Source organism: Thermobia domestica, chromosome 8, assembly GCF_964235325.1.
Source record: "Thermobia domestica chromosome 8, izTheDome1.hap1.1, whole genome shotgun sequence".
Classification (NCBI taxonomy): Eukaryota; Metazoa; Arthropoda; class Insecta; order Zygentoma; family Lepismatidae; genus Thermobia; species Thermobia domestica.
This window is the reverse complement of record NC_137461.1, coordinates 36,683,868-36,693,800: the sequence shown is the minus strand read 5'-3', so window position 1 is coordinate 36,693,800 and position 9,933 is coordinate 36,683,868. Positions and strand designations below refer to the sequence as shown.

Here is a 9,933-nt window from a genome sequence, read left to right as displayed (position 1 = left end):
AATACAAGCTGTAGAAAATTAACATTTTTTTTATTTTTGTTGACGAACATGACACACATGGCAAAACCTACAAAATTGACTTTTTCAGATTAATTTCATTTTATATTAAGTTTCACGTTTTCTTTCCTTTCGTTTCAATTTCTCGTTATACGAAAGATGTGTTTGCTTTGGAACACTTATTTCTATTTCCAAAGTATGGTTTTTCATTACTAAATACGTTATTTAAAGGATATGCAACTCGAAATGTGGTTTAACTTACGAAACTAGTTTCCTTGAAAAAATCAATGGAATCAGTTGTATATTATCTTATTTTATTTTATTTATTTATTTATTTGTTCATTTTTTGAAATATAAAATTAACTTTTTGTTTAATATAAATGTATGTCAAAATGTATGTATAGTTATATAATGGGCTTCTTATTTCAGTCACTACTTTCTCACTTTAATCATTCATTTCTGTTCTATACTGCAAACATGTGTAAGTCGTACAAACTAGGCAACTCGTCCCTATCTACAGAGATTCAGTATCCGAAGAATAGATAAAGTCGTGTGAAACTTATTATTATTTATTAAAAATTGTGGTAATACAAATATTTGAAAAACAATGCATCAACACTCCGTATACTTGCAATTATTTGTTATACAAAGATCATGAAAGTGAATAAACTGACCTTTTCAACTACCTTTATTCAATTGTAAACGTACTCATTGGAATGAAACTAATTTAAAACTAACAGCCAAAACACTGCAATATAATGTAATTTCACATGAATCATATTATGAGAGATATTAAGTTTTGAAGGTCAAATGTTTATATAAATATTGCTTCTGGATAGTAAGATAATTGACTTCGATCAGCAAACACTTCGAAGGTACACAAACAACGAATTATGTTTACTAAGGTAAGATACTTATATTTAAGAGACTTAAGCTACTTAAGATATTTAAGGTAAGATATTTGGTGTTTATTTAGTACTGTATACAATATGATTTTTTGTGGTCGTATCACGGACATATGGATTAGCTGATTGACATGCATTTTTAAACATAGTTATTATATACTATGAACTGGGGATTTTATCATGACAATTTCATTAAAATTCATATAGTAAAAAAGTAACGGGAGATCAACATTTATGCTAAAAAACATTTAATGTCCCAAGCATGTATTCATTATTTCGTGTATTACATTTATATGTTATCATTTTTATTGTTGTTTGATATATTACAAAAAAAAATACCATTGTCTCTACATCAGAAACCAGAGCCCAACATAAACTCACGTATTGCCAGCGACAAAACGGACAAACTTTAAAAGAAAATGGAGGCATACTACGTCCAAGGAGAGACAAAAAAATAGGGGAAGAGAAAATCTCTGTAAAGCGATTGGACAAAAAGAAAAACTAGTGAACATATACTGTATTTAGCACTTACCTGAAGCTGGGTTCTCAACATTTCATTTCGTTTGAAATAGGCATATTAAAGTTGAAAAGAATGATCTTATGTATTTGTCAAATATTTCTTGTAAACCATTTTACCCCGTGGAAAAGGTAGGTTTTTGAGAGTTAAGCTAGTCTTAAACAGAAACGAACAAATTTACAAATTTGTCTAATAAGACGAGCACATTTTGATTTGCTCTATTCTTCTCATTCTTTTTCTTTTGTTTCTTTACATTTTTGGAAATATTTTTAAAGATCTCTTAAATTGAGTACTAGTGGCAAGAAAAAAAGAAACTCAAGGAACGCCGATAAATACTAAGAAAAGAAGTTTCAGCTAACAATGTAGTAATATTGGACATGATCTGGGTCGACCGTCCTTCCTCCTCAACCTAATTAGGACTCACTTCTGCTCTTTTTCAGTATTCTCAGAGCCCGAAAGAAAAAAGGGAGTAAGCAATTGTTTCAAACCATAAAACAAACCAAGAAACAAAGAACGAAATACACGTACACAAAAAGAGAGAGAAAACAAGAGAAATAGTATCGATGACTGAAGCATTGTTTGGTATAACATCACTTCTCATCCTTAAAAGAGTATTGAGCCGTATGAATAAACCAAAATAATTAACTCACTATCGCACAATATCGTTTATTTAAATTTTTAAATATTTAACGTGGTACAATTTAAAACGTTATAACTTATATTTTTACATTATAGCTAAAAGTAGCCATATCTCTTCTTCTTTGTTTTTCATTACTATGTAAACGAGCAATCCGTCTTCATGATTACAAAACATTCCAATATATACATTAAAAAGTATACGAAAACATTAATTCAAAATAAAAATCATAATTTTATGTCTTCTTCTTCTTGTACTGAGATAGCTGACTAGTGCATATATTAAAAAAAACAAATATCGTCCAAAATTAAAAGCATAAATTACAAGAAAAGATGCAACATATCGTTGTATATTGTTGTATTGGATCCCAACATGACTTCCGATAACAATGAATTATATTAGGTATCAAACTTGTAACAAATGTGCTTTGTACTGACATTAACATTATAGCGAAAGAGACCTTCCCGCTCGTGTACTGGCTGTAGAAATGATACCACGTTCCGATTCCAGCCTTAAAATTTTAACGCATTTAGATGAATTCGGGTACAACCTTAAACTGTAGATTCATAGGGTCATACGTGACGGTTTAACATGACTATAGATACCGTAAACCCAGAAATCGAATTTATAATCCTACTTCCTGTCCCATTTGGTGCTAGAAAGGGACTCTAAATTTCAAATCAGCAAACAGTTTGAAAGAACAAATTTTAAACGTCCGAAGAAACAAAGTTTAAGGAATAAAACCACCAACGGTAATCAGGTATGGAGAAACATCAGAATGAAATTTGATTGCGAAACTTAATACGGTGAATGCTCTAAGTACGTTTCGGCTATGCTGTTTGGAACCATCAGTTTAACTTTGAGAACCTTCCACTTTATTTAACAATTTAACTGACCACATTACATGACACGTACATATCACATCCACATAATCAGTTTTGGTATTTGGATAACTTTGCAAACAATAAATAGAGTTCTTGTCTTACACCTAGAATCGCTTATCAGATGAATTACGTGTTCTTACTATTAGGATGGATTTTTATTCCCATTTCTTCTGATGTAAGAAACATGTTAGATTACGAAGAGGAATTTGTTCATGCTTTCTGACATCTAATTTTTTTCTTGCAGGTAATTTTAATTCTTGCTCTTGTGGTTTGCGTTGCATTGGCTGTTCCGCGGCCAATTCCTTTTCCCCAAAGAGTGTCTGTTCCTGTGCAGCAAAGAGGAGAGAATATGCAGACCGCTAACTTTATGTGGGGTGAGTATTTCAAATCTTTAAAATAAAAATATCTATTATATTTTATGAAAAGCATCACAATCAAAATTGAAAAACCAGCTATTTTTATATGAAAATATCATTGTGGAACATATGCATCTATTTGTTCGAAGACCTGCCACTTCTTCGGCAACAATTTAATTTCAAAGCTATAGAACTTCTGGGTTTCTGATAAAACAATGGTGATGCGTGGTGTTTACTAGAGGCGGATCTGGGGCGGACTTCGGGGGGGGGGGCGTTGGATTGTAATACTGGTACTTAGAGCTACTTTTAAAAGCTCCAAACTCTGGGATGGGTTTTATTTATATATAAAATAAGGACGTTTCCATTTCTAGGGGGTCAACCGCTAAGATCTCTACTCTCTGGATCCGCCCCTGGTGGTTACAGCCACTTTTGATACAAACTTAACACTACTCAGGATCTTCTTCAGAGATCGAAACAAATCATAACATATCGGTGCTAGGTTCGTGATATATGGTGGATGCGTTAAGGCCTCTCAGCCAAATGTTCTTAATATCTGATAGACCATTAAAGACATTACTGGTCTGGAGATTTGAACGAGTTATATGACATTCTTTATAGTGATATTCCTCATCGTGTCGATGTAAAAGTTTCCCTTTTTTAACAACAATCTAACAAATTACCATCCTTATGAATATAGTCCAAGTAAATGTAATGCTAACCACAGAACAATTTCCGGCAGTTCCAAGAAACTGAAATAAATTGTATATCTCTTAGAAAATATATTAGGAAGAAATGGTCAAAACTTAGGTACAAAAGTATCAAAATTTATCTTCTTTTCTTTCCCTAATTTTCACAATGTTAATGATTTAGTCTCTCTTTTTTATATATATAAAACGAACATGTACTTTATAATCTTCATGCAATTTATAATTTAATGTCTTACAGAAACAACCTTTTTACAGTAATAATAACATTTTCTTGACTTCTTGAGTGATTGAATCAATTGATCTCATTACAAGGTTAAACTTAATAAAACAACATTGATTTCATCTGCAGCATCGGGAAATTCATTCTTTAGGTCATCGTTAGCTTCATCCATTACCAGTGGCGTATTTAGAGGGGGTTTCCGGGCTTAAGCCCCCCGAAATCTTACTTACTATAGTAAAGTATATGAAATATATTGCAGAATTTTCACATTTTCAGGAAAAGTCCCCCCCCCCTCAAAATTTAGCAAAGCTCCTCCCGAAACAAAATCGTAATGCGCCACTGTCCATTACAATGAATATTCCTTTTTTGTAATAAAATGCATCCTAGTGTCTGCACTAGGCGTCTTGGACCTCTAACTACGGCATTAAGTCTTCCTTATGTTAATACAAGTACCATATTTAAAAAATGTATAATGAAATAGAACTCCATTTTTCGATTGGATTTATCATTAATCCCAGCAGTCTTCACCATTATAACTAAGTGTATGTTTTGGTAAAGCAAGTGTAACAGTGACGACGCCAGAAGTTTAGCAAGTGGGGTGAAGGCCTCTAGTGACTCTGCCATTCTCTTCGATTACTCCCTTTTATTGTTGTATAGGTGATTCGGTATTTAAAAAAATGTACTGTCCTCCAAAATGATTCTTTCACACTACATGTAGGCTCCCTCCCCCAAAGAAGTTTAAACTGCAGTGCAAGGTCTTACAAACGATAAACAACACAAAAAATCAAGAGCAAACTCATACCGCCTTATGGAGAGTCGTTTTGACGTACAATTAGCATCAAACTAAAGGCCTAAAGACTGCAGGAAACAAATGTTAGTCAGTATGGCACTAATCACGCATCAGAAAGACTCTGCATAATGTCCAAGTGTTTATGACCAGGTAAATAATGATATGTTTTCACTAACTGATTTTTGCTTCGTTTTGTTATTTTGGTGTTGAAATATCTCAAATCCATAGAAAGTTTCGGACTACCTTAATTCTTGATCCTAATGCCATGAAAAGCAAATAGTATATATCTTCATGTTTATTTCAGGATTTCCTTGGTTTTGGGGATAAAAATTTCTGGACCATAAACCAAATACTGATTATGGATGAGAAGACATATGGATGGAAATTGAAAAACCAAAGATCTTTTAAATACAAGTACCAGTTTTCTCCTATAAAATCCTAATACCTTAATATTGCTTTCTCTCTTTCTTATTTCTTTTAGAACTATCTCTGAAATAAAGACATAGCATACTCAATATTTTGTGTATATTTTCATTATCAACTACTTAAAATATAACAGTTTTATGCTAGAAAAGTGCTTAATCAAATATGTAAAAATGAAACTAACTCTGAGTGGAATCAAATTATAAGAAAATGACTAAACCTTGATAATGAATTTGGGCTAGTTTAATAACAATCTTGAACTAAGCTTCTTTCGAATGTTCTATTAAAATGCGCATCTAAGAGGGGCATGAGGGATTTTTGGGGGATAAAGGGTCGTCAATATATTACGTAACGCGGCAAAGGGGGTTGAAAGGGTTTGACCTTGCGTTACCAAATGTGACAGTGGGGAGGACGGGATTATGTCTTCGTTACGTGAGGCATTTTTTGCTATAATTTTTATTTATATTCTCAGTTTTTTATGCTATCTTTTAAACAAATAACTTAATTCAGTTAATTTCTTTTTTATATAAATAAATGAATAAATATTTCTGTTATTTTGGCAAATTGCAAACATACTTTGAATCATGCAGAAGAAATTTGAAGACGCTAATAGACCTTGGTACGACTGCTGACAAACCCTGTGTGTATTACAATACAATAAAACTCCATTTCGATGTTATCGCAAGCTTTGGCCTTACGGTACATGCTTTTCTGGAGTTATTTATAAGGGACACGGCTTGAACATACCCTCCGTTTCCCACTTGCATCACTGTTTCTTGGAATATCGTTGTGTACCTATGCTACTGAGGCTTACCTGAGCTCAGAGGCACAGCGCACACTAAACGCTCTTTTCCAGATGAGGTTTCCATACCTACAAACCTAGAACGTATCCTCATGTTTATTTTACGAGGGAGATTATTAGAGTAAATGAAAGGTACACAACTTTCGTGGAGGAAATTGTGAGCAAAAGGAAACATTCATTAATAGCAAAGGTAGTGTGTGAGGCTCAATGCGAGTACCTTTGTTTTCTAAAATGAATCAAATTTGGAATTTACTTTCTAGAAAAATTATGATTAGTGTCGGACTGAATACAACACAGCCTAAAACAGACATTCAAACGGGAGAGCAGACTTATAGGCATTTGTAAAGAAACTGCAATAGATTCAGATTTGTGTCAATGAATGCTTACTACTTACGGACTTAAAGATTTCCATTCCAGTTCATCATAATCGGCACCAACATTCACACAAACACTTCACTACTACACAGTTTGTAGAAGTTGTTCCGTGGCACATGTTTAGTCCATAAAGATGAATGGAAAGTCCTCTAATTCATTGGACATCAAAATTGCTAGAAGATCAATCCTGTGCGGTGACCAATAAGGAGTTGGGGTCCCAGCATCATAGGCGGCTAGCAATCGTCTTTTCCCTTCTCTTGTGTGAGGGCGATGTTTTTCGGCGGCTTCCCTCTTTGTTAGAGGACGTCGAGGGCATTTTCTAAATACTCTGAAGGATCCAAAAAATTGAAAAACAATCCTTTTACATATTGGATATCTTCTGCCTCATATTCAATTTGTCTTTCGATGATTAAGTTAAACAAATAGGATGAGCTCGCACACGGGGATCTTGCGCGACAGAGTTTTGGAGGCAGAAGTCATCATGTTACAAATCGTTGGTCATATTTGTAGCTTCGTATGGCGTTCTTCGAGCGATGAAGCGTCCATATCTCAGCAAATCGATTTCCTGGCGATGAGAACGGTCTCTTCAATGCATTCCTATCTTACGTTTGCAGTTTCGTTTATTTTTTCAATCTTATGCTCTGTCTGCATGTCTGTTTCCCGGCTAATGTTGAAGGCAGATTGAATGAAATAAGAAACGTAATTGTTTTGTATGCAATGAAAATTAATTTGGAATAGTTGAGTTTTTCTCCGATTATTTCCTTTTACTCGTTCTTATTTATTTTTCCTTTCTTTCTATAAATTACAAATTAGATGAGTTTTACGATATTATTTAAAACTTTAGATTTGAATTATTACCCACTCTATTCTTCTAAGGGATTTTAAATGTGAAGCAGAAGAAACTCTTTATCGTGAAATCACATTTTCCGCGACGAAATGATCCACGATTTGCAGAGGAAAATAAGATATTTCAAGCCTAATTCGTCGGATATTCATCTTACACTGGTTTATTTGTTATTATTATTATCTTGGGAATTGAATATATGTTGAGAAATCGAGTTTATTCGCATTCTGGCACTGATTTAGGACAAGAAAAATTTGAAAAAAGGGGTAAATTACAAACTCCAAAAAATATGCTCGAAAGCTTGTTCACAAACAAGACGCCCATGATTGTTGATTGTTGATGCAATTGGGAAGCTGTGCTCGACGAGAAAGAGAATTTCTTAGCATCGTCAACACTGGCGAACTTCAAATTATCTCGAAAAAAGTCAATGTCAGTTCTTTAGATTATGTTTCACCCGCGTCTTCCGGCCGTATTTCCTCCTTGCCACTGAACGGTTTCCTAAAAGGATGTGTGCGATCTCCTTGAGAAAACGACAATATGCAATTTCGAATAATTAAGACTGGTTAATTAAACAGCATTATGGAACTGCAATTTTTAATACTTTGATTTGCTGGAAAAAATTAGAAATATATTCCGAATACAAGGGTTATGTAATAGAAAGTTCTGCTATTAAAAATAACACTCAAAATAAGCAAAATTGACCAAAAAACCAAAATCAAAAGTGTTAGGTAACAAATTGGGGAGTGGTTCGGGCATGCGTTACGAAGTGCAACAAGGAGGAGGGAGAGGGTAAAAATTGGTCGAAAATACCTTTACGTAATATGTGGACGACTTCTGAATATATGCACTATTAATTTGTTTTAACACTTTTAGCACTGCTTGAGGTAAGGTACAGACTTTCAGTCAAATGGCTACTTATTATAGCGTCATGACTTATACTTCGTTTTTTTTTTCAGAATACAACACCCTTTCCAAGGTATCACTCGCCTGTCGGTATTATAAACCGGAAACGGGAAATTTTGGGTAAAACGATGCTTAAAAATGAAATAGTTTGAGCCCCTCTGGCCCGGTCCTGGGTTCACGTAGAGATCTACAAATCACTTGGAAAATACACAGTTACATATACAATGAGTGTGCAAAATTTCAATCTTGTATCTTGAAGAATATTTTTTTTTAATTTGAAGGTGGTCTATATATATATATATATATATATATATATATATATATATATATATATATATATATATATATATATATATATATATATATATATATACTATTAAAATTTTGCTACAACATAACTGTTTATCGTAGGACAAAGGTTTACATCTTTCTCTTTAGAATGAAGCAACATTTCAAAGGACTCCACTCACATGTCTATGCCGTGCACCACAAACGGGAAATTACGGAAAATCTGGGAAATTTTCCAAAAATCATAACCTTTTCGGAAAATTTGTGAAGTTCTGGCTAGGGTTAGCGGCGGCGCAGTGATAGAGCATTCACCTCTGGTGATTGGGGTCCCTGTTCGATACCAGCTCGCGCCAAGTGAACTTTGTGGTGGACAAATAAAGTGTTCGTGAGTTATCTTGGTGTTCTATCGTTTCCTATTTTGTTCATTAAATAAGTTCATTTATTTCTCATCTCCACAGTCTCCTTTAGACTCGCCGGCATATCAATGGGACGTGCAATTCAAATATTTCATTTCATTTTTGCAGCTCGGGCCTGGGCAGAATTGACGTAGACACCTCAAAGTCACCTGAGAAATACATAGAAGTATACGCAATTCGTGTACAAAATTTCAACCTGATGCTTTGAAGAAAAAAGCGATGAAAGTTTTGAAAATTTGGCCGAAGGTCAAGTTCAACACATTGTACCAAATGCAAAAATGTTCTGCAAGATTACTATTTGGCCTCGGAAACATGGTTCATACCTCATGTTTTTCAGTATAATATACACTCTTCGACAGTACCATTCAAATGTCCGTGTTATACACGTGAACCGGTAAATTCGAAAAAAAAAAACGGAAACTTTTCTGAAAAATCACTCAGCCGGAACATTTTCGTCCCTTGTCTAGGGGCCCCGGTTGAAGTGTCCAGGAAGAAAATATTGTACCAATTCCACGAAATACGAATAAATGTTATATTAATCTGAGAATAGATTCATCAATGATTTATTAACCAAGCATTTTGTATCCCTATATTATTTAACTACGTGACACACAACTTTCCAAAACGCACTTAACTAACCGAAAGCTAAATCTAGGAGCAAAAATGTATGGTAAAGCTCTAATTTAAAATAATTAATTAATTGGTCTTAGTTGGCAAATAATTCTCTAAAGAGATTTCTACCATCAGATTAATTCGTATATGTATAAATTAGCCACGTTTCCAATTCTCTTCAGAAATAAATAGGTTATTGACAACTTCCATGGTAAAATTAATATTTATTTACCCGCACATCTATTTTTGCTATTGAG

General features: G+C 33.7%; 1 long non-coding RNA gene across 1 annotated transcript; it reads left to right on the top strand.

Annotated features, from left to right (window-relative positions):
- The first annotated feature begins 861 nt into the window (after nucleotides 1-861).
- On the top strand, nucleotides 862-5,528 carry LOC145691642 (uncharacterized). The gene is made up of 3 exons (XR_014132455.1): nucleotides 862-902; nucleotides 3,185-3,314; nucleotides 5,318-5,528. It is a non-coding gene; the product is annotated as an uncharacterized LOC145691642 (long non-coding RNA).
- Nucleotides 5,529-9,933: the final 4,405 nt, after the last annotated feature.